General features: G+C 44.9%; 1 protein-coding gene across 1 annotated transcript in view; it reads left to right on the top strand.

Moving 5' to 3' along the window:
- Nucleotides 1–25,592, top strand: part of UBAC2 (UBA domain containing 2) — a 286,963-nt gene that overhangs the window by 182,395 nt on the left and 78,976 nt on the right. Inside the window, exon 18 of the mRNA XM_032610727.1 lies at nucleotides 5,002–5,078. The gene's annotated coding sequence lies outside the window, so the exon portion shown is untranslated. The remainder of the gene's footprint in view (nucleotides 1–5,001; nucleotides 5,079–25,592) is intronic.

A 25,592-nucleotide genomic window follows, 5' to 3' on the forward strand; every position in this document is an offset into this window, starting at 1 on the left:
ACCGTCACAATAAACATAAATACTATTGAATATTTCATGGGACTTTTGTTATGGGTGTGTGTGCTCTGGGTCAAAAAAGCTTGTAAAACACGGGTCTAGTCCAACTTTTAAATTTACAGAGTGGAAGGTACACTCAGAGATGTAAGTGATGTTTCTAAACACAGCTTGAACTAGACCATGACATCCTGGCTTCCAGTTCAGTGTACTTTCCAACTTCCATCTCACCACCTGAGATCACTGCCGCTGATCTTGTCAAAGTTACAGGCTAGATGGGGCTGTGTGTTTGTGGCCCCGTACTTTACCCACGAGAAAGGATGTCAAGTCCCCTGACCCTTGAGTTGGTCCCCAGGAGGCTGCCAGAGCCAGGACCCAACAACCAGCACCTTCTGAACCATTAAAACTCGGGGCACCCATTTGACCCTTTCTACTTTAGGGTCAACCAGGAATAGTACAAACCTAGAAACTTGAAGAGTGGGGAGAGGACCTGCGGTTTGACATTTTTCAGAATTTTTTTTCTCTTCTGTGTGTGTTTCAAGGACACCTTTCAAGTGCAGAGATCTGGAGAGGAAGCGCTATAAATAGAAGGGGCCTCGAGGTGGGGGGGAGGGGAAGGGAGGGCTGGGGGAGGAGGAAGTGCGTCCCCAAATCTAGGGCCCTGGCAGGGCTTTTCAGAGGGCTCTTCCTCACCATCAAAACCAGGGCTGGCGCCAAGTGCGCTGGCCTGGGTCCCCCACGTTCCAGCTCCAGCCAATCCCCACCACCACGTCCACCAAGACAGCCCCTGGGAGGAAAGGGATCCATCTCACCTCGGACCTAAGTTCCCGGGGCCACTCGGCTCAAAAGGGCTCCCACGTCATTCGCCCCTCTCCCATCAGCGGTGTTAATAACATCACTTGGGTGTCTCACCCTAGTCAAACCTCAGCAGTGCCTTCCCAAGGTCTTAGAATAAACCCCGCCCCCAGCCCACTGACGGCAGATTCATCATTTTTGACCAGGTAGACGCAGCAGGAGGGGAGAGGGTGGAGAGCAGGTGATGTGAGGCTGTATTTGCACGGCATCCCCTGTTTTTCCGGGGAGTGTATCTCTCCTCCGGGGCCTGGCTTTGGTGGGAAGAGGCGGAAAGGCCGTGGAGGTTGTTGGGGGAGGGGCTAGATTCCCCCTCCCCCCAATCACTGACCGCCTTTCACTCCTCCCAGGTGCACCTCCTCACCCAGGGCCTTCTCTCTGCTCCTCACCTGGAGCTCCTCTCAGCCTTCCAGCCTCCACCTCAGTATCACCTTGTTGGGCCAAGTGCTCTTCAAGGACCCTCTAAATTAGAACCTCTTGTTGCCCAATGGGCCCTTCCTTCCAACACCTTATGTGTGTGTCAGCGTTTGATTTGTGTGATTATTAGGTTAATATCTCCCCCAACAAACTGTGAACTCTGAAGACAGGTCTAGGTTGGCTTTGCTCACTGCTGTATGCCCACCTCCTAGCTCAGTGTCTGCACAGGAGATGGTGCCCAATACAATACAGGTGGGAAGAGGGAGGGTGGAGGGAGGGGAGGAGGTAGGAGAGATGGGAGGGGAAGGGGAAGGAGAGGAGAGCAGAGGGGATGCCGGGAGAAGATGGAGGGGAGGGGAGGGGAGGGGAGGGGGAGGGGACCAGTTATCATTAAGAACTGAGCAGCTCTCTCCCTCTGTCACTCCCTGAACACGGGTTTACAGTTTCCCCTGTTCTAACCAGTCAGCGCGGGAGCCAGTGAGTGGTGTGCCCTCAGGTTCCCGCTGCCCTCGGAGAACAAGCCTCACGGGCTTCACAGGGGCACCTGACACTCCGCCAGAGGCCAGTCGGGCAGCTGTGCGGACCTGGTGGAGATGCAGAGCCCGCCGCCCTCGGCGGGAGCCCTGTCAAAGGTTAGAGGTTAGGAGAGGACCTCCGCCAAGGTGACTGGGCATAGAGAGAGACCCCAGGGCGCAGTGTAAAAGGGTGGGTGGGTCCAGTGAGACCTAGGGCTTTGGTTTGGCTGAGAGGGGTGTGTGATTTGGGAGCCAAGGCTGAGCTGTTTGAGATGCTAAACTGCACCCTCCCCCAAAGCAGCCATGGAACCCCAGCTGTCTAACATTCTCCAAGAACATCCATTTGAAAGAGGGCTTAATTCTACTCAGTCTGGTGCGCTCTACGGAAGTATGATCCGTATACCGTGAAGGTGCGATTCAGTGGTACTTAGTACATTTAGAGCTGGGCAACCATCACCACAATCCAGTTTTGGAACATCCCTACTACACCTGTAAAAAATTAATGAGCAGAAACCTCGATTAAGTAGTCAGAAGGGGGAGCTGTCATGTCCTGTGGCCATAGCAGAGCCCAACAGGAAGGAAACAGACTCCTCTTCTTTCCTGGCAAGGACTCAGCCAATGAAAAGCCATGGACTCTGTTTACAACAGCAGCCCTCCAAACTTCCTCTTCGCCTCTGTAAAAGAGTTCTCCCAGATGCCGAAGTGTAATTCTCTGCTGATCCCAGATAAACCCATCTTTGCTAGAGAAATTTCTGGCAGTTGGTTTGTTTCAAGTCAGCACCTCCAGGAGATCCCTTGTGTCTGTTTGTGGTCACCGCCCCCCATTACAGCCCAGACCGGCCAACCTCTAATCTGCTCTCTCTGCATATGTTTTTGCCTTTTCTGGATGCTTCATGTAAATGGAATCATCCAATACATGGCGTTTGGCATCCGGAGCCTTTCACTGAGCACAGTGATTTTGAGGTTCATGTGTGGCATGCATGTTTCAGCAGTTTGTTTCTTTTTGTTGCTGAATAGTCTTCCTGGGTCTTGGTTTCTTATTAATGGAGGGGAAAGATATTTTTAGTCATACGGAAACCATGCCTTCCTCCAAGGACCCAAATGAATGAGAGGTTGGTCCGGGTGAGGCTTCTGTGCCTAGGAGACAGAGAGAATGTCCCATCATGGTGATGGAGACGCAGAAAGATTCGCTGGATGGAAAAAGTTAAAACACATCTCAATGGGATAGAGTGGTGAGCAGAAACCAGTTAGGTCAAATGTCAAAAAAGCCTCTCCTTTGGTTTCAAATATCACTTGCATAAGTGAGAAGTGCCAGACTAGATAACACCTTGAGGGCTGTAACAGGAGAACAGAGGAGCCCTGAATTCAGAGAGATGGCCCAAGGTCAGGGCCACCCCCGGACCAAAGAAATGGGAATCCCCTGGTGCAGATTAGGGTCAGGAGCTTTTCAATCCTCACACGTGATTCCAATGTACAGCCAAGGTCAAAGTCAAGGATGACTGTGCTAAAGGTTACGGGACACCCAAAGTAACTGACTGCTGTACCAGAAGGGAGGGTCTCAGGTGGAATCCTGGAGTTCCCTTAACAGCCCCACGCAGACCTCCTCTTCTGGAAGGCCAGCAGGAGGCCTTGTAACTATCGTCCTCACCTCCTCCACCCATGCTCTAATGCTGGCTCCACAGAGAGGACCTGGTAGGTGCATAGACAAGACCAGCTTGTCACAGGACTGAGAAAACTGGTTCTTCCTACTTTATTAAAGAAAAAAAAAAAAATCCCAAGTATTACCTGAATACATTCTCATAGAAAATTCATAAAGGACAGTTCCCCTAGGACAAATCACAACAGTCTGATATGCATACTTGTAAACACTTTTCCATGCATTTACCTCTCTAGGTAATATACAACTACATAGCTTTTATTTTGCCTATAAACAAATGAGATTATGCTCGAGGAATTATGTGAAAACTTGCTTCTCAATATATCACCAAGATCATTGCACATCAGAACGCACAGCTCTGATTCGTCTCTGAAACAGCTGCAAAATGGGAGGTGACTTTCCTCACTGAACCATGGGTTTTATCCTACATCGCTCTCAACATTGCTCACTTCTGCAAACGTCATTTCTGTGAGCCTCCTTGTACATATGTACCCAGGCACATGTCTACACGTTTTGTTACTAGGACAGATTCTTAGAAGTGGAATGAGGGGGAGTTCTGGACTCTGCATTCAGCTTTGTTCATTTATTTGCCTGTAGAGCTGCAGTGACTGTAACAGGAGAGTCAGTGGTTTCATTCTTGGTTATATTATGGATTCTGTTGCTCTTCAGAGTAGGTTCCCTTTCCCCTTACCTTTTCTAATTAGTTAGTGATTAAGAAAACCATAGATTTTTAATTGTGGTAAAACACATAAAAGGTGAAAATTGACCTTTTTCACCCTTTTTAAGTGAATGGTTCTGTGGCATTAAGTACATTCACATTGTTGGGCAACCATCATCACCATCCAGCTCCAGAATTTTCTCATCTTCCCCAACAGAAACTCTATACCCATTAGACACTTACACCCCAGTTCCCCCTACTTCCAGCCCTCAGCAACCACTGTTCTACTTTTTATCTTTATGAATTTGATCTAGGAACCTCACACAATATTTGTCCTTTTGTGTTTGGCGTCTTTCACTTAATGTCTCCAAGTTTCGTCCACAATGTAGCACTCCACTGCTTTTTATGGCTGAATAATAGTCCACTGTATGTGCATGTCACATTTGTTTTATCCAGTCATCTGTCAGTGGACACTGGGGTTGCTTCACCCTTTTGGCTACTGTGAATACTGCTGCTGTGAAGAGTAGGAACCCTCAGTGTACAAACATCTGTTTGAGTCTCTGCTTTCACTTCTTTGGATATATATCCAGAATTTGAATTTGAACTCCTTGTTTAATTTTTTGCGGAATCATCACACCATTTTCCACAGTGTCTGTACCATTTTGCAGTCCCGCCAGCAATGCACAGGGAGCCAATTTCTCCACATCCTCACCAGTACTTGTTATATTCTATCGTTTTTTAAAAGCATCCACACAAATGGATGTGAAAGCCATTGATCTGTGTATGTTGGTCTTGGGTCCAGCCACCTCCCCAAATTCTCCCATTAGTTTTTCATTCAGGGTCTTGGATTCTCTGGGTAGTTCATCACATCACCTGCAATAGTGACAATATTTTTCTTCTCATTTTAGATTCAGGCCCTTTTGTCTTATTTTCCTACATTGTCAAGGATCCACATTACAAGGTTGAAGAGAAGCGGTGATAGCAGGTACCCCTTCTTTCTAGTGTTTTACTATTACATGTCATGATTTGTGCGAACTTCTGGTAGACCCTGGTTAGGGTTAGGAATGTGGCCTCTGTGCCTGCGTTGCTAAGAGTTTATCAACAATATCCAGCTTGTCAAATGTTTTTGGAGTGTCTACTGAAATAACTATGCCTCAGTTCTGTGAATTACACTGATAGGTTCCCTAATAATAACCCGTTCCTGTATTTGTTGGATAAACCTACTTGTCATGAAGTATTTGTGTTTAATGTAGAGACTGAGATATAGTAGATCACCCCAAATGAACAGGAGGCCAATGGCTAATGAAACAGAAGAGATAGTGACGGATACGGATCGTATCCTTATTCCAAGAAGGGCACATCAGTGGGGGAAAATCCCAAAGGAGCAAGATTCTTCAAAGAACCTTTGACCCTGTTGTAATAAGATGGAGAAAATTGTATTCAACCAAGTTTATATCGAGGAGAGTTCTAGGTGCGTTTGGAAGAAACATTTTGATAAACAGTTTGCAATTGTTGAAATATCTACCCAAGAAGAGCCTCATGTTGGGCTGAGAACCTGAGCTGCTGGGATGGGCAGGGCTGGGAGAGAGCTGACTTGTCTCTGGCATGAAAAGGAGAGGAAAAAAAGGTAGAAGGGGAAAGCCAAAGAGACTGGGCAGTGCTGGGGAGAAAGGAGAAAAAGAAAAGGAAGGAAACCCTGGCATTGGGGTGGCCAAGGAGGGCCACTGGGGAGAAGGGATTGTCTACTGGGCTATAGGTTGTTTGGTGTAGTTACCTGCGACTGATGCTTTTGCACATCTGGGGCCCAGTGGGGGAGCAGGGAAAGGGCCAACTTCTGTCTGCAGCTGGAGGATGCCATGCAGGTGGAGCATAGGAGCTGAGGGCATCTGACTTCTAGATCAACCCAAGGTTTGGGAGATGACAGAACCTTGCACCCGAGCTGGCTTGGGGGTTACAAGGGGAAAGGGCTAAGTACGACTTGGGGGATGAAACTTCTGGTCTGGAGGATCTTAATCACATGTATGTGGATCCTTCGAAGAATCTATGACTAGAACTCAGAGGGTTCATGAACTTAAATAGGAAAAATTTGCATCTTTATTTTCCCTAACCTCTCACTGAAATTGAGCATTGCCTTGTATTATGAACACAGGCAACGATCCCTAAGGTTTAGCCATGCCGAGAGAAATAACAGATTTTCACACCACACTTTAGTTGTTGCCAAGATCTCAAAATATTTTTTATACTCGTTGCTGCTTTGAAATCACGTGGTCATAGACCCACCATCTGGGCATCAGAAAGAGTATGATGGGGCTTCCCTGGTGGCGCAGTGGTTGATGCAGGGGATGCGGGTTCGTGCCCCGGTCCGGGAGGATCCGCGTGCTGCAGAGTGGCTGGGCCCGTGAGCCATGGCCCTTGAGCCTGCGCGTCCGGAGCCTGTGCTCCGCAACGGGAGAGGCCAGAGCAGTGAGAGGCCCGCGTACCGCAAAAAAAAAAAAAAAAAAAAAGTATGATGGTGCTGGACCCTAAGGACCAGACCGAAGGCAGGGTGGAGGTACTCCACCTGGTTTTCTGTTTTGTCATTTAATCCAGCACATTCTCTGTGCCAGACACTAGTAGCCCTAGGGCAGTTGCATAGACAGTAAGGCAGAGAGCCTGCCCGGTGGAACCCAGGGGCTGGGGGAGGCGTACAGCTCATCCAGACAAACGACCGCGCCACACGGTGACACGTTGCAAGAGCACAGAAGCAGGGCTGGTGGGCTCAGACAAGGCTTCGTACAGGAAGTGACACTTGAACTGAGTTTTTCAGAATATATTAAGAAATGCACACAGGACATAAAACTTTCCTCTGACCAGAAAAATCCCTCATCAAGCATGTGCGTGTCTCAGCTTAGAGTTCAGAAGAGCAAAAAGCAGAAATTTCCCCTGGCTGTGGGGCTGAAACAGGAAACCACCCAGAAACCCTCAGCAGAGGAGGCCGGGAGTCCCCAGTTCCCTGGGACAGAGTGGACATTTCACAGGAAACACTTCTGGGTGCAGCCCCAGTCTGTTCCCATCCCTCTGTGTTGGAATAAAGGCCCCATGAGCTCACGGGTTGTCTGTTTCGCTGGTGAATGAATCACAAGCACCTGTGCCCGGCGCAGATCTGGCCCCTGCAGAGTTCAGTTGAATGAGTGAATAAATCCAGCTGCAGCCTTCTAGAGCTGATGGGGGGCAGCCGGATAGGGCGGCCCTGACTGCCTCTCTGCGTGGCATTTGTGTCTCCAAATCACCATGGTGCCCTGCACTCTGGATGACCTGTAAGACCCCCTCCTCCCCACCCCCAAACTCCTGTGGATACAGAATTGCTTCAAGGCAGTGGGCAGGTAGAGTGCCCATCACCTGGGCTGCTCTGGTGTGAATGTCTCTGCCCTCTTCCAGGACGGCAAGGTGTTGTCGCAGAGATCTGCAGGGTCCTAGTGGGCATCTGAGCTGCCTGGATTAGGGATCCCTTTCCTCAGAGCATGGTCCGAGCTGGAAGCATGAGTCCCAGTTAGTAGAAGCAGAGGGCTGGGAGCATCCTCACCGGAGCCTCCATCCTGAGCTCACAGTGGGTGGAGAAAGTCGCCTCCTCGTGGGGCCTCCCATAGGCTGATCCCTGATCCATAAAGGATAAAGCAGAGTATTTCTATGACATCTCTGTTCCTCCCAGCAATGTTATGGGCTGAACTGTGTCCCCCACCCCCATCAAATTCATCTGTTGAAGCCCTAACCCCCAGCACCCCAGAATGTGACTATATTTGGAGATAGGGTTTTTAAAGAGGTGATTAAGTTAAAATGAGATCATATGGGTGGACCCTAATCTAATATGACTAGTGGCCTTATAGGAGATTAGAACACAGGCATACACAGAGGGAAGACCACGTGAGGACACAGGGGGAAGACGTCCGTCTACAAGCCAAGGAGAGAGACCTCAGAGGAAACCAACCCTGCTGACACCTTGATCTCAGACGTCTAGCCTCCAGATTTGAGAGGAAATAAATTTCTGTTGTTTAAACCCCCCAGTCTGTGGTACTTTGTTACGACAACCCTGGCTAACTCATACAAATGACCTCACTCAGTGAAGTTTCTCAGTGGGCTCCCTGAGGTGACACCCACACTCTTCTGTCACCACAAAGGAGAAATAAACAGAAGTGCTTTCAAAGACTCATAGGTCAGAAAGGCCTCAGGACTCAGGGATGGGTTATTGGGTTATTCGGTGACCTTATTGTTTCTCTGTAAGAAAAACAGGCTTCAGAGCTTGAATTTCCCAGAAGAACAAGCTGCTCCTTGCTGATGTCAGAAGACTCACGCTCAGCAGTAAGCTGATGTTTGCTCACGTAGATTTTACACACAGAGAAGGAGAACCACAGACCCTGAATCAGGTTAAAAGTCTGACATCTGCGGGGAGGTTAGTGGTTTTAATGTTTTTTAAAAAGTCTTATGGGGCTTCCCTGGTGGCGCAGTGGTTGAGAGTCTGCCTGCCGATGTAGGGGACGCGGGTTCGTGCCCCGGTCCGGGAAGATCCCACATGCCGCGGAGCGGCTGGGCCCGTGAGCCATGGCCGCTGAGCTTGTGCGTCCGGAGCCTGTGCTCCACAACGGGAGAGGCCACAACAGTGAGAGGCCCGCGTACCACAAAAAAAAAAAGTCTTATGCGCGCCTTAGTCTTTTACCGGGTTTATTAATACTGTGCCTGACTTTACAGCATGAAGAGAACAATAAAAGTAAGTCCAGCTTGGAATTCCGTTTCATAAGGTACTTGGCAGCAGTCTTTAAGCTTTAAGTGCATTTCACTGATTACTTGGCAATGCCTCCAAGGGCTTTGGGGACACGTGGCCATCCCACCTCTCACTGCCCCTCCCCCATCTCCAGCTCAGTTTGCCTTCAGTTGCCGTGCAGGTAACAGCCTCCAGCTGGGCTCTGCCGCCTGAGAAAGTCCAGGCGGTTTTGGTTGGTTCTGGTCGGTAAGCGACTGAAGGGCACGCTGGGTTATGTCGCCTCCTGCTGCACCCTCTGCCCAAGGTGAGTGAACTCTCATGGGCCCAGAGCTGCCAGGGTGGGATGTGCAGGGTTTGCTGCTACCTGGCCCAGTTGCTTCACTTTCTGGGCTTCCGTTTCTTCCTTGTAAAGTGAGAAAATTAAGTCCCACCCAGCGGCGTTTTGCAGGAGTTAAGGGAGTAACATATGAACGGACTGTGTCTGGGATCTCGTAAATACTAAGTGTCCATTCCCTTTTTTTCCCCGTCCTGTCTCTCCCAGCACTGCGCTGGGCACACACTGAGGTTGGGATAAAAAGTGTTGATGAATTGATGTCCTGATCTCATCCACATCCCACCTGTCACTCACCTGTGTCCATCTCAGACGGGGTTGTCTTTGAAGAATGTGAACTTTAAAACTATTTTTCTGATAAAAGTAACTGATGCTCCTTGCATTCAGTTTGGAATATGTACTCAAGCATAAAGAAGAAAAGAAATATTATAGCCGACCCTAACATACAGAGATAATCATTGGTTAATATTTTGCGGTCTTTCCTTCCAGTCTCTTTTCTATGCATATGTGTACCCAAGTCCGTTTTACTCAACTGCCTGAACGTTTGCCCCAAGCATCTTAGAGAAACCTTTCAGCACCTAAGGCCTGAAAGACAAGACCTTACTCATATAGCAGAGCTACGTTTGACAGCTCTTTCTCTCTCCATAGTTGATGTGCCTGCATACACCAGGGCCTGTCGCACACTTCTTACAGAAGTAAAATCACTCTCCTATCAAAAACGCAGCAGAGAAAGCTGCCGGGATACTTCCAGCCTTGCAGCTTGTGATGAGTGCCTTTTAAGTTAGGCAAATGATTTAGAGAAAAGAATTTCTCTGGGTTTCTTGACCTTTTGTTCTGTGCTCTGTTATTTAGTTGAAGAAATACAATCATCTAGGTTTTAGTCTTGTTGAGAAGAAACTAGCTGCTGGGACCTCTGGCCGGGTCATTTCCCCAGATCAAAGTTTCACAGAGGAAATCGGAGGGCAGGCTGTTGGTTCCCGGCACCCCTGCACCACTCACCTGTGCAGGTCAACCAGGGCATCCAGCCGGGAGGTAAAGTGGGCCTGCAAGGCTGGGCAAATTAATCTGATCCAAAGCATTTTTAGGAAATAACAATGCAAAGAGCATTTTGCTCAGGTGTAACACATTATGGAGAGCAACAGGGCTGTCACGCATCCTCCTGATTTGATACAGGGTCCACAGTTTCACACTGGAAGTATAAACAGAACCATAGCTGTGATTCTCACATAACTGAAGCTTGACTTGGTGGGTGACTTTTTTTTTAATTGGAGTATAGTTGGTTTACAATATTGTGTTAGGTTCAGGGGGACAGCAAAGTGATTCATTATAGGTATATATATTTTTTCAGATTATTTTCCATTATAGGTTATTACAAGGTATTGCATAGAATTCCCTGTGCTATACAGTAAATCCTTGTTGCTTATCTATTTTATGCACGGTAGTTTGTATCTGTTAATCCCATACTCCTAATTTGTCCCTCCCCCCTTCCTTTCCCCTTTGGTATCCATAAGCTTGTTTTTTATGTGTGTGAGTCTGTTTCTGTTTTGTATACAGATTAATTTGTATTATTTTTTAAAGATTCCACATATGAGTGATATGGTATAATATTTGTCTTTCTCTCTCTGACTTCATGAAGTATGATATTCTCTAGGTCCATCCATGTTGCTGCAAATGGCACTATTTCATGCTTTTTTAGCTCATATTCCATGGTGTGTGCATATATATGGCATCTTCTTAAGTCAATTTCTGTTGATGGGTACCTGGGTTTTTTCCATGTCTTGGCTACTGTAAATAGCACTGCTATGAACATTGGGTTGCGTGTGTCTTTTCAAATTAGGGTTTTTATTTTTTCTGGGTATATACCCAGTAGTGGGACTGATGGGTCATATGGTAGCTCTATTTTTAGTTTTTTAAGGACCCTCCATACTGTTTGCCATAGTGGCTGCACCAATTTACATTCTGCTGGTAACTTTTGATTCCTGAAATCTGTCCTTGGTAATTGTGACCCTCCAGCTGTGTGTTGATGAGCCCAACTACTCTTCAGATATATTTGTGTGTGTGATTTTGTGAGAGTGTGTGTGTGTGTATATAAAGGGAAACACTCCAAGGTCACAAACCTGAGTTACACACGGACCTCTTTAAATGAAAAGACTTCCTTGTGAACCAAAGAAAACTGAGACTTCTCTGAGAAACCATGTTACAAGTAAAACCCTGTAAGCACAGGTGATCTCGGGTGTCATCACAGCCATCCACATATCACAAAGACCCCCCTGCATGGGGCTTCCCCAGATGGAGTCATTCAGTTGGTCCTATCCTTTTTTTTTTTTAGATTATCACTGAAATGAAAACAGAGCTAAATTTAATTCTTAAGGGGCATGTGCCTCCTTCATCAACTGTGCCAACTATTTTTAATAAACTCCTAGTCCGAGAAATGCCGGTTTAGAACGTGGGTAAAGAAGGGAATGGTTGGTGTCACGCTGCCCATTTGATATGCTCATGAGACTGTTCCTGATTGGCTGATCCTTTAATCTGATATTTTAAAAAATTCCCTAAGGCTTTGCTTGGATTTCACTTGAATCCAAGTCTTGGAGGTACAGACTTGCCTTTGCCTTGGGGGGACTCTGCCTGAGCTGAGACTAAGGTTGTGTGCTGCAGGTAATTTGGTTGATGGGACGTGATCCCAGACGGCAGCAGTGAAGGACGGGTGAAGGGAAATAAGAGAAGGGAAAGCCATAGAAGGCGGGCTTGCGAGTTGCCCACCAGAAGCCTCTGCAGAGGGTATAGGATGATCTCAGAGTTGTCCACCTGCCCAGGGAGGACTGAGAGAGTGGTACCCCTTGCTTAGTTCACTATCTGGCCCCTCACTGGTTGAGGGGGCCCCTGGGGGCCGTAACCCATGCCTTCCTACGCTGTCTGCTGAGTGCCAGCCTCTGGAGATGCCCTGGGTGATCCATTCACTTCCTGCTGCTGCTGTAACAAAAGCACCACAAACTGGGTGCCTAACAGACATTTTTTCTCTCATACCTCTGGAGGCCAGAAGTCCACCATCAGTTTTGCTGGGCCAAAATCAAGGTGTCTTGGAGATTTGCTCCTTCTGGAGGCTCTAGGGAGAAATCTACTCCTTGCCTCCAGCTTCCGGTGGCCACGGCGTTCCTGGGCTTGTGGTCGCATGTCTCCAACCTTTGCTTCCACCGTCACGTTGCCTTCTCCTCTCTGTGTCAAACCTCCCTCTGCCTCTTTCTTACGAGGACAAATGATGGCAGTTAGGACCCGCCTAGGTCATCCTTCTCATCTCAAGATCCTTAGTCACAACTGCAACGACCCTTTTCCCAAAGAACGGGACATTTACAGGCTCCAGGGACTGCAACATGGAGAGATCTTTGGGGGCCATTTTTCAGCCAACCACAGGTGAGAAGCAAGAGGCAAGCCTCGCTTGCTGCAGGTGAGACCCATCAGGGCCGAGCAGAGCGAAGCTTGTTGGAGCTGTTCACCCTCCCTGGGGCTGGAGGCAGAGGTGAGGCTGACATCACCAGGGCAAAGGGCATCTGATAGAACCAAGTGGACACCTCTGACCGACAGACCAGGCCTGGCAGGATGACAGTGCAGGCAAGTCGCTGCAGGCCTGGGGAATTCTGCAATTATGTTTCAGTGCTGGTGAATGTTTTCCAGGTGTTGTGGCATCTGCTTGATTTATTTCTGCGGGAGAGCGGTTTCACATATCCCTGTCCAGGGATGCGTAATGAAGAGAACCTGGGATAACACCTCGGTCATCTTTTTCTGCATGTGCTTGCTTTTCACTCATGTGGAACGTTACTGAAAAAGTTGCAGTAGGTACCTACCTCGTATCCCTGCCCTCACGTGCTCCACCCTAGAGAACTTTATCTCCAAAAAATCTGCTCACGTCCCACCCCGGTCAGGCCCTTCAGTGGTTCATGGTGCTGCACTGGGACAGCACTGGGATGGCACTTTGCACCACAACCCCTGCTTATTTTAGTCCCCTGCTTATGGGGAGGGGACATTTGAAGACACGAGAGACTGACAGAGATAGAGAGATACAGAGACAGAGAGAGACACAGAGGAGACTGACAGCATCGTAACTCACTGAGGTTGCACTGTTGAGAATTGGTCACGGTGAGTCAGGGAAGGGTTTCCAGTGGGACGTTGTCCACCCTGAGACGCCTGAAGCTCTAAAGACCTGTGAATTGGAAGCAGCTCTCCCAGGAGAGCACGGGGCCTTCCCACTGTGCTTATGTTCCTGCATAACTACTGGCTGAAGGAATAGAATGAACGGATAAGCAAAAGTAAGTTAATATCAACACTTGTACTTTGAAAATCTTACCAAAATGCAGTCTGCTTATTGCGTAGGTCATGCACCCACAGAGTTGGAAATTCACAAGGTGCAGAAAGATGCATGCCCCCCACCCCTCAGTTGCTGTAGAGGCAACCAGAGCTGTCTGCCCCATGTGTATCCTTGCAGAATGTTTTATGCATAGATGAGCCAAAATGTGCGTGCATCATTGCTTTTTCCATTTCATCGTATCTTGGAAATCATTCCATAGTAGTGTTTAAGGAACTCTCATTCTTTTGTCTTATGAAGTTGCCTAGCATCTCATTGTATAGATCTGTGCCAGAGGTTATTTAACGTGCTCTGTTAATGGACATTCCTATCATGTCCAATCTTTTGCAAACAATGGAGCAGTTAATAACCTTTCACAAAAGTAATTTCTTGCAAATATATCTGTAAGATAAAGAAGTGGAACTTCTGGGTCAAAAGGTAAGTGTGCTTACAGTGTTTATAAAATATTGCCAAATTGACCTCCACAAAGATTACACCAACTTACACTGGTATAAGATATTATACCAATATATTCTTATATTATAAAAATGTCTATCCCCCCACACTGTTACCAACAGAGCATATTATCCAGTGTTTTGATCTGGGTCAGTCTGAGAAATGAAAATGGCATTTCAATATAACTTAATTTGAATGTTTCTTATAAGAGTGAGGTTGAACGTCTTAGTATATGTTTAAGAGGCTTTTCTATTTGCTTTCTGTGTACAGTTGAGTCTTCTTTGACCATTTTTCATATTCTTTTTTCTTATTGGCTTGTAGAGCTCTTTATAGATTAGGAAAATTAAGACGTTGCACGGGATATGTCAATGATGAAATAGATATTGCAAAGCATTTCAGCAGAAACTTTTTACTTAATTTTGTAAATAGTTCATTGTTAATCCACATGTAACTTATGGTCAGCCCTCCGTATCCGAGGTTCCACTACATGCTTGGATTCAGCCAACCGCAGATCACGTAGTACTGTAGTATTTACTATTGAAAAATATCTACATACAAGTGGACACATGCAGTTCAAACCTTAGCTGTTCAAGGGTCAACTCTAATTGATCACACCAGGCAATTTTATTTCTGGGAATTCAATTAATACTTTTGATTATAATGATATGTTTTTATAATTGGTAAGCTTTTCCAAACTTAATTTTTAGGCTAGTTGACTATTAGATCTTTTTGGGGTGTCTGACGTTCTTTCCTGAGGTCTTATTTTAGCTCATACCATTTCCATGGTCTGACACGTGTCCTGATGATTCAGATCTTGTGGCCATCCTAAACCCACATCAAGTCCCAAGTCCTCAATAAAACTTGCCCAGCTGTCCCACCCATGTGACCTCTCCCAGTTCTCAGTCCCTGAGCCCATAAAGTGTGAAATTCATCCCACAGTGTTTCCCAGTGCCCTATATTGCTTTCTGGTTGCTCTACAGGTATAAGTCTTATCCCTTCTAGGAAGCTGGGACATCTTTCACGTTCTTCTCAAGACTTAAGATTCTCCTGGGAACAAAGTATGAACGTGATAAATACGTATTAACTGGAAATAACTTTTAGAGGTTCTTAACCTATGTTCCATGGATAGAATTCAGGGTGTCCTGAATTAGACTAATCTATTATATCATATTATATTAATTATATTACTGATGTCCTTATACGAAGAGAGAGATTCACACGGCCACAGAGGGAAAATGGTCATGTGAAGACAGAGGCAGATGTTGGAGTGACATTGCCATCAGTCAAGGAAAGGCTGAGACCACCACAAGCTGGGAGAGGCGAAGAAGGATCTTCTCCTAGAGGCTTCAGAAGGAACATGGCCCTGCTGACACCTTGATTTTGGATGTTTAGCCATCAGAACTGTGAGACAAAAAATGTCTGTTGCTTAAGCCACCCAGTGTGTGGTACTTCATTATGGCAGCCCTAGGAAGTGAATACATACACTACCTAAAACTTTGTCACCAATAGAAATCACAGATATTTTCATGCAAGGTCATGTTTGCTAAAAATATCTCAGAATATTGCTTAAGCCCATCACTATTTTGAAATTACAGTAATTAAACCCAAAGCTGGATATTTCTATTTAATTGAGTGATAAGTAACTTATAAATTAATCTTAAGCTATTTTTATATCCTCACCACTATATTTCAATATAATTATTTTTAATTTAATTTCTTAATTGAATTATAGTTGATTTACTCAATATAATTATTTCCCTTGTTATTCTCTTTCATTTATTTTATGCATTTGAAAACATTATCCAGAGAAAGAGTTTGTAGGCGTGAGCAGAATGCCAAAGGAGTCCATGGCCCAATAGTTCAGCCTCACCTGCAGTACTCAACTGTGTCCAGCAGAAGACACTAGAGCACTTACGCAAAGCTGCACATACAATGCTGCCTGTTTTACTGTGATTTTCCCCCATTGGAGAAACAAAAATGTCCTTTAAATTCATTTTATTTTTAGAATAGTAGTAATGTATGCACAGTGATCAGAATATGGAAATACTTACCGGCCTGCTATCCTATTTCTTTGTTGACTCTTAAAATTTCCATACTGTTTTTTAAATGCTTAAATGAACAGTTGGTACTAAAGCTATTTTTTTTTTTTTTTTTTTTTTTGCGGTATGCGGGCCTCTCACCGCTGTGGCCTCTCCCGTTGCGGAGCACAGGCTCCGGACGCGCAGGCCCAGCGGCCATGGCTCACGGGCCCAGCCGCTCCGCGGCATGTGGGATCCTCCCGAACCGGGGCACGAACCCGCGTCCCCTGCATCGGCAGGCGGACTCAACCACTGCGCCACCACGGAAGCCCCACTAAAGCTATTTTTAAACTGTATCTTATAGCTGGAGCTACTTTGAAATTTCTATGTCCTATATGAAAGAATGCAATAAGCATAAAATGGGAATTAATATAAAGAATAACCTGACCACATTACAACTACAAATATATACAAAATACCAAATACTGTGATCCATAGTGATCACGGTATGGAAGGGCTTTCTAGGTCTTTGGCCAACCCAGCTAGAACATTATCTAAAAGCTTTCTAGTGTACATAATGAAGTCATTTTTTTTCTTGGCAAAAGAAACCCTTTCCAACTGTCTTTTCTCGGAGAGTCTGATCACCCTGGTATTTGTTAAATTATCCCAACAAACTGCATGCTGGGCTATTCAATTGCCTATTTTACAGAACAGTTTTGACAGGAGGTCAGTTTGAAGGCAAGACCTGTTTGCCCTTCTCTTTCTCCCATCAATAGTCTAACCCCCAACTCACGGCCCTTCACAGACAGCAAACTTCACAGACAGCTTTCTGCCTGGTTTTCCTGGTGAAGCAGGATCAGAGAATGAGGGAAATGCCGTAACCGGTGAACCCCACCTATTTCTCCTTTTGACGTTGGTAAGGCCTCTCCTCTGTTGAACAAATTAACAACGGTCTCCTCAGTATGCCAGACCCGTATCCTGAGTATCCCTGTGACCCAGGACATGGCAGAGAAATATTCCTCAAACCTAAAAACTCTACACATGGCAGGGCCACCTTCTCACACTGGATGGCAACCGTGTGACATAATTTGGGGCTTAGAAGGATATGACTTCAAATCTTAACTGCAAATCTTAAGTGATATTGGTCGAATTACTTATCTTTGAACATACTCTCTGAATAATAGTTATCTCCGATGATACTTATCTCTGAATAGTACTTATCTCTGAAATTATCTCTGAACATGAGTTGTCTTCTCCATAAAATGGAGTAGCAATTGCTGTTTCCTGGGGTTGTGCCCATTCAATTCAATTTTGTTTGTAAAGTAGCAGGTGCACAGAACATATTCAGGCAATGTGAGCCCCCATCCCTTGCTGCTTCCCCAAAACGCATGCTTTCCCCTTGGAGGGGCTGCACAAACCAACTTGAGTGTTTCCTTTATCATCCTAGAGAGACTCAGAAAGTGGAGGCTGTTAATTTCAGGAGAAGATAAACTCATGACTCATTCAAATAAAAAAAAACGGACACGTGTCAGAGATACTATTTAGCTCCTCATTCAGTGAGGAAATCAGGCAGATTTTATGACTGTTTCAATGAAGAAGTCAAGAGGCACAAATATACATGGAGTAAAAGCAAAGTTGAAATGAATAGTAAAGGAAGCAAAGCTGGTTTTTTTTTTTTCCACCAGCTGAGGAGGGGGAGTCAGCTGGACCTCTTCCAGTTAGGATGGAATTTACATGGCTACCAGTTATCTGCTGCTCTTAGAGTCGTCAGATAGCTCAGAATCTGCTAAGACAGAGGGTATGTTAATAGACAATGCATCGTTTTCCGTTAGAATACACTTTTTTTCCCCCTACCGCTGAAGGTCTGTGCAGCAGTAATGGTCTCCGTTTTTATTTCCTACTTCCTAGAGCTAGATCATACAGAAACTACCCTGCTATGGCCCAGGTTGTGAAATCACTAAAAATCAAGGTCCCAGGTCCTGGAACAAAGCTACGGGCTCCAGAGGCAAACAAAGCCGTTTGCTAAGAATCAGTGCGTTGCAACAAAGTCCCAGAAGCGCACAGTCCCTCAGGCCCCCAGAGCCCGTCTCCCGCGTCCGGGCTGCAGCCGGGGCAGGTGGGCTGCGCGCGGTATCGCCCTCCGTCCGCTGGCAGGGAGGTTGACCTGTGTGGCCGGCTCCGAGTCAATTTCACGCCCCGCGGGCTGCTCAGGTAAGGCACTCCGCCCAGCAGAGCGCCACCACTAGCTCCCAGTTTCTAGCTCCAGTGGTCTGCTTACTAATACAAAACCAATTCTTTCCACAACGTCTTCTCCGATTCTTGAGACTCACCAGAAGGCCACGCCACCTAATTTGGGACCCTCCCACTTCCATTCCTGAGCTCGGGAAAATGTTAGTCCTAAGGTGGCTCCTCAACGTTGCCAGTGGATGGGCATTTGCTGTGTGACTGTCATCGCCAGATAGTGCCTTGCTTATCAATCGGGGTTAGTAATTAAGTACGCAAGGGAAGTGATCCGGAACCATGATTTTTATTGATTGAACCACCTGGCTTCTGTGTTGAATAGCAAGTGGATTCAGCTCCTGTTCCAGACTTTTTCTGCTCCAAATAGGTCCTCCCTTTGGACTTCCTACTTAGCAGGGTAGGTGAGTGAGGCCTTCACTCCTACTGCAAAATTTAAGGGGCATCAGCGTGCAAAAAATTCCATAATTCAGATAAATAATATTTTAATACGATTTTAGGAAACCAGAATCAATGCAAAAAATCCATGGTGAACAAAATGTAAAAATTTTAAGTAAAAAGAGGATCCAACTTTACATGCAGGACCCTGAGGGTGAGTCCTGGCCTTGCCACCTAGCCTAAATAAAAGCAAATCAGGCAAGTAGCACCTTAAACTTTGCCCCGCTGGTGCTTAAGAGTCTAGGCTCTCACAGGTAAATGTGCATTTTCTTTTTTTTTTTTTAACATCCTTATTGGAGTATAATTGCTTTACAATGGTGTGTTAGTTTCTGCTTTATAACAAAGTGAATCAGCTATACATATACATATATCCCCAAATCTCCTCCCTCTTGCGTCTCCCTCCCACCCTCCCTATCCCACCCCTAAATGTGCATCTTCAAAACAGTGTATGTACACTTAAGAGTTGCATTTCATTGAAAGTAAATTTTACACTAAAATAAAAAAACTAAGCAGATATTGAACTCTGCTTAATTAAATACTTAAGGGAAAGTGTACTGATGTTTGAAATTTACTTTGTCCCCCCCAAAAAATAGAATAGGTTGTAGATGGGTGGAGGAAACAATAAAAGGATAGATATTGATAAAATATAATAAAATAGTAGTAGAAGCTAGGTGATAGGTATATAGGTGTTCACTGTAAAATTCTTTCAACTTTGCTATATTTTTGAAAATTTTCAAGATAGTTTTAGAAATTTAAAAATAATTAGAAAAAGTATATGAAGTAATATATACATTTAGTGTCTACCATGGTAAATGTGGGTCACCAGCTCCCAAGTTAGGGATCTTATACTTACTATTTTCCCTTGTCCTTTAATGAGTAGAAAATGTTAAGGATTTGACTCTAAGTAAACAAAGTTTACTGTCCTCAATGACATGTATTAGACCACACCCCTGTCCTGTCTGGCAAAAGTCTCCAATGTTTATGTATTTTTTTCTGAAGCCCTGACATCACCTAGGGTGTGATAATATGACACAGAAGAGTTTCTAAAGCAACTAAAGATCCCGCAGACCGCAACGAAGATCCTGCATGCCGCAACTAAGACCCGGCACAGCCAAATAAATAAATAAATATTAAAAAAAAAAAAAAAGATGGACAGAGACAAACGGTGGAGTTTGAAGGAGCAATATTCTTATTGGAGGGTGGAGGAGCAAGGTCTGGAAGTGGCAGCAAAGAACTATGAAGATATATACGTCTCTCCCCGCGTGCTGGACGAGGACCCTGAGGCTGAAAGTCCTTACATCTGGACAGTGCAGCAGACAGATTCCAGGGCATCCCCCAAGCTCAAGCCATGTGTAATCCCTTTCACTTGATGAATGGTGGGCAGGGTCTTTGACTTGCTTCTAACCAATACCACACTTGATTAGGTTATGTTATATGGTAAAAGGGGTAGGGCATCACTCCCATGATTACTTTATGATATACATTGTACAATTATATCACTGTATATACAGATATATATATATATATATATATATATATATATATATATACACACACACACACACACACACACATAAGGTGTTACCTTGCTGGCATGAACTACAGAGGTTGTCCTTGATGGTTTGATGAAGGGAGAAGCCCTGCTGAGGAAGTCCATGGGGCAGGGAACTGCAAGTAACCTCTAGGACCTGAGCTGACAGCCAGCAAAAGCCAGGGACATCAGTCCTACACCTGTAAGGAAATGAATTCTGCCAACAACCTGAATGAGTTGGAAGTGGATTCTCCTGCAGTGGAGGCTTTATGTGGAAACACAGCCCGGCAGACACCTTCACCGTAGCCTCGTGAGACCCTAAGCAAAGGACCCAGCTAAGCCAGCCTGGACTCAGAAACTGTGAGCTAGTAAGTGTGTGTGTTGTTTGAAGCCATGATGTATGTGGTAATTTGTTACCCAGCAACAGAACACTAATACAAGCAGTGATGAAGGATACAGAGATGTAAGACCAGGTAGGTTAAGCTGGAATTATTTATACCATCCTAACATTTGCCTACATCAAAGTTGGCTTCTAAGCTGAAACTCTGATCATAGCTCTCCCCTAAATAAAGATCTTCAGTGGGTCCCCGGTACCCCTCATATCCGGGGTGTTCAGCTCTCCAGCCTCCTCTCTTCCTGCCACAGCTTCCTTCTCCCCATTTTCACCCCCCATCCCATCTCTTTCTTTTCTGTCAACCATTCTAAACCACTGCCTGAGCTCCCCCAAACCCACTGGGCTTCCTCTCTCCTCTGGCTATGTTGTACCCCATGTAGCTCTCCAGCCTCCTCCCTCGCCAGTTCCTACTCTTCAGTTCTGACAACACTTCCTCTTCAGAACCTTCCTCCAGGCCTGTAGGGTGAGTCAGGGCCTAGGCTTTGCGCCCCAGAGCTCTATCATTGTATTTGTTACTTGTGTTGTAACCACCAGTCTGCTCCCTTTCTAGCCTGGAAGCTCTTTGCAGGAGACTGAGCAGTAGCCCAGCTGGTGGAGCTCTTCTGGGGCTCAGATTAGGAAAGGGAATCTCCTACCTGTGGCTGCAACAGATGCCAAAGTCAGAGGGGCTAGCAGACCCAAGAGCCAGGTGGGAAGTTGAAGATTAAAAAATGTAGGTATCGAAGGTTGGCTTTCTGGCACGGGTTCCATCCCTGGTTGGGGAACTAAGATCCTGCATGGCATGCCGGTGCAGCAAAAAAAAGAGACAGATTTCAGCTCAATATGTAGATAACATTTTAATATAAAACTGTCCAAATGGAATAGACTGTCTTAGGAAAAGGTGAGTTCCTCATCTTTTAAAATTTAAGCACAGTTGAAACGACCATTTGGTGGAATGTTAAAATAAACTTTTATGAACTGAATAGTTCCTCAGATTAGATGACCTTTGTATTTCCTTGCATGGTTTTTAGCTCACTCATATTCTCTTCTATACCCTGTTTTGTTATTTAAGTATAGCAAACCATAGGAAATCTGTGCTTATAGTAATCTAAAAATCAAAAAGAGAAAAAACAGAGAAATTTTTAAAAAAAGGTTGGTTTTCTTTTTTTTTTTAAACAATATAGTTAAATTCATCCTGAAAAATGGAAATCTAGGATTATGATTAGCACATTTTATAGTAAACTACCCAGAGCTTGGAGATGTCTTTTTTTAAACTGAGATCTAACTGGCATACAATAAACTGCACATATTTGAACTGTACCATTTAAGTTTGTGTGTGTGTGTGTGTGTGTCCCTGAAACCATCACTGCAGTCAAGATGGTGACCATCTCCATCACACCCAAGGTCTTCTCATGATGCCCCTTTGTAATCTCTGCCTCTCGTCCTGACCCCCCTCCCTAGACAACGACTGATCAGTTGTCACTACAGATTAGTTTGGATTTTCTAGTTTTATATAAGTGGAATCATATCGTTGTACTTTTTCTTTGTCTAGCTTCTTCCATTCAGCATAATTCTTCTGAGATTCATCCATGTTGTTGTGGGTATCAGTAGTTCATTCCTTTTTATTCCCGGGTAGCATTCCACTGTATGGATGTACCAAGACTTGTTAACCCATTTGTTATCCATTGGGCTGTGTCTTAGTCAGTTCCAGCTGCTGTAACAAAATACCATAGACTGGGTGGCTTAAACAACAAGCCCTTTATTTCTCATGGTTTTGGAGTCTGGGAGTCTGAGGTCAGGGTGCCAACATGGCCTGAATTTGGTGAGAGCTCCTTTCTTCTGGAGAGAGCTCCCTCTCTCCTCACAGGGCAGAGAGAGGAAGCTCTATTCTCTTTCTCTTCTTATAGGGGCACTAATCCCATGATGGGGGCTCCATGCTTGTGCCTTCATCTAAACCTAATAACTTCCCAAAGGCCTCACCTCTTAACATTATCCCATTGGGATTGGGGTTTCAACATATGAATTTTGTGGGTATACAGACATGCAGTACATAAAATGCTATTTCCTGTTTGGGGCTCTTACAAAGGTGCTATGAACATTCATGTACAAATCTTTGTATAGACATATATTTCCTTTTCTCTTGGGTAAATAGCTGTGCGTGGAATGGCTAGATAATATGACTGGTGTCCGTTTAACTTTTTGAGAAATTCCCAAAGTGCTTCCAAACTTGCTATACCATATTACATTCCCACTAGCAGTGCATGAGTGCTGTAATTCCTCCACGTCCTTGTCAGCACTTGGTATGGTCAGTCTTTTAAATTTAGACATTTGAATAGGTGTGTAGTAATATCACATTATGGTTTAATCTGCATTTCAATAACAACTAATGGTGTGAAACATCTTTACATGTACTTATTTGCCATCTTATCTTGATGCCAGAAATCTGAGGGCCAAGATACAAAGGCAAGTTTGTGAACATAAGTGGAGGGTGACCTGGGAGATTTCAAGTATACAATTCAATGTGAATTTGCTATAGTCACACAGTTGTGCAACCATCACCACAATCAATTTTAGAACATTCTCATCACCCTGCAAAGAAACACAATACCCTTTAGTTGGCATTTCCCAAACCCTCTATCTGCACTCCCTCTACCCTAGGCCACCATTAAGCTACTCTCTGTCTCTGTAGATTTTCCCATTCTGCATATTTCATATAAATGGAACCATAAATATACGGCTTTTTCTGTCTAGCTTCTTTCACTTAGTATACTCTTTCAAGGTTCATCCATTTGTACTTCCATGAATCAGTACTTCATTTTTTTTTAAAGCTAATATTCCATTGTATGGATATAATACGTTTCATTTGTCCATTTATCAGTTGATGGATATTTGGATTGTTTTCACTTTCTTACTATTATGAATAATGCTGCTATGAACGTGCATGTACAAGTTTTTGTGTGGATATATGTTTTCATTTTCCGGGGTTTGCACCTAGGATTGGAATTGTTGGGTCATATGGTAATTCTACGTTGAATCTTTTCAGGAACTGTCGGACTGTTTTCCACAGTGGCTGCATCATTTTATATTCCCACAGGTATATACGGGCTCCAATTTCTCCACATCCTTGCCAACACTTGTTATTATCTGTTTTTTATTATAGCCACCCTATACCAGTTGGCTATTATGTAACAGGGATGAATTGATGAAAGTAGCGAAATAGGAAGCTTGGGGTGGAACAGACATCTACCCTGGGCTCAATATGTATTGAGCACATGGCGGGAAGAGTCTGAATTTGGGTTCCCTCAGAATCAGACACTGAGACAAAGATCCCAGTGCAAGTAGTTTATTTTGAGGGAAAAGAAAACACTAGAAGGGGAGTAGGGGAGGGAGACTCAGAAGGCAAGGCAGCCAGTATGGGGTCAGCAATCAAGCCAGGAGCTACTGTGGACAAGGAGAACTTGGTCTCTCTAGGGAAACTCTTTGAGAGTCAGTACAGAACACACACCTCCAAGGGCTCCTGAGAAGTGAGAGACTTGGGGTATCTATACACTGTGTCCAGTCAGCCATTGGTTAGGACTGCTCCCAGGGGAAGTTGATTCCTTGCCCCTGCCATAAAGATAGCCCAACAGCCCTCCACTTAAAAAGGAAACAGGAAGTTTCCAGCAGTTTGAACTTGGGCTGGCATGCACTGAAATGGTTTGAACAAGGAGAAAGAGACAGGACACTGAGAGAGTGTACTACAGGGGCTATGAAATCGTGCCTACCTACCCCCAGGGAGCTTAAGTCTCAACAAGGCAAGATGTGACTACGTGGCAGAAAGAGACAGCAGTCAGCGGAATACATTGCCACGTCAAAATGATGATCTGAACGTTGTGAGGTCAGAAAGACAAAAGCGATGACCACATATTGTGAGAATCTATTTACATGAGATGTCCAGTAAAGGCAAATCTATAGAGACCAAAGGCAGATTCGTGGTTGCCTGGGGCTGGTAATGGGGGCGGGGAACCAGAGAGTGACTATAAATGGGCTGGGGGGCTTTTTTTGATGGATGTGTTCTCAGATTGGATTGTGGTGATGTCTGCACAACTCTGTAAAAGTTTTAAAGATCATTGAATCATACACTAAAAATTAGTGAATTTTATGGTGTGTAAATTATACCTTAATAAAGCTGTTTTTAGTCAATGGTGTAAAGAGACTGAAAACTGCCTCGGGTGCCTGGATTCAGAGCCAGGCTCCATCCTTTGTCACTGCATACCAGGCATCGTGCTGCCCTGAACCAGAATCCAGGTGGTGCTGGGGCAAAATTACTTTGAAGTTGGAGATCCGTCAGACATTGACTGCCATGAGCTGGATAAGTTACCCAGTCTCGCTGGGTTTTCTTTCCTTCATGCAGACAGTGCTGGGTGTTTTCTAAAGATCACAGAAGTACCTAGCAGATAGTATTGGATTTGTTACCTGGTGCCATCCATGATGATTTCTTGGCATTATGAGGCCTAAATGCGGTAATGGGATAGCCATCCAAACAAAAATGGATTGGAGAAGCATCCTAGCCCCAGGACACTTATAAAATGAATGGGACTTTTAAAATGAATAATGTAACAGTGCTAACAAAGAAGAGAACAGTGTAGGTCTAAGGAAAAGTGCATCAAGGAAGAAAATGGCAGTGAATAGCTTTCTGGGTGCGAGGCTTTTAACAATTTATACAGTTGGTAGAAAATCTGGCTTCAGGAAACCTCTAACTCAGCTTGATGAAGAATGAAAGGAATTTCCATTAGTTACTCCAGCTCCTATTCAGTCCTTTTGATGACAAAAGAAAATTGAAACCACTGAACCGTGCTTTATATAACCAAGATTATTGATTTGATTTAAGCAGGTAATAAACTTGGCAGGAATGCCGCACGTGATTGGTTGAATCAGGCTGTACAGTCATCAGTTTTAGTCAAACTCTCTTTTAAATAGCAGTCAAGAAATTTCTCGTGCGTTAGACATCTCTCAGCTCAGCTTTCTATCACAATGTTCCCTCAGTACTTTTGCAATCAGCTG

Source organism: Phocoena sinus, chromosome 18 (genome assembly GCF_008692025.1).
Source record: "Phocoena sinus isolate mPhoSin1 chromosome 18, mPhoSin1.pri, whole genome shotgun sequence".
Taxonomy (NCBI): domain Eukaryota; kingdom Metazoa; phylum Chordata; class Mammalia; order Artiodactyla; family Phocoenidae; genus Phocoena; species Phocoena sinus.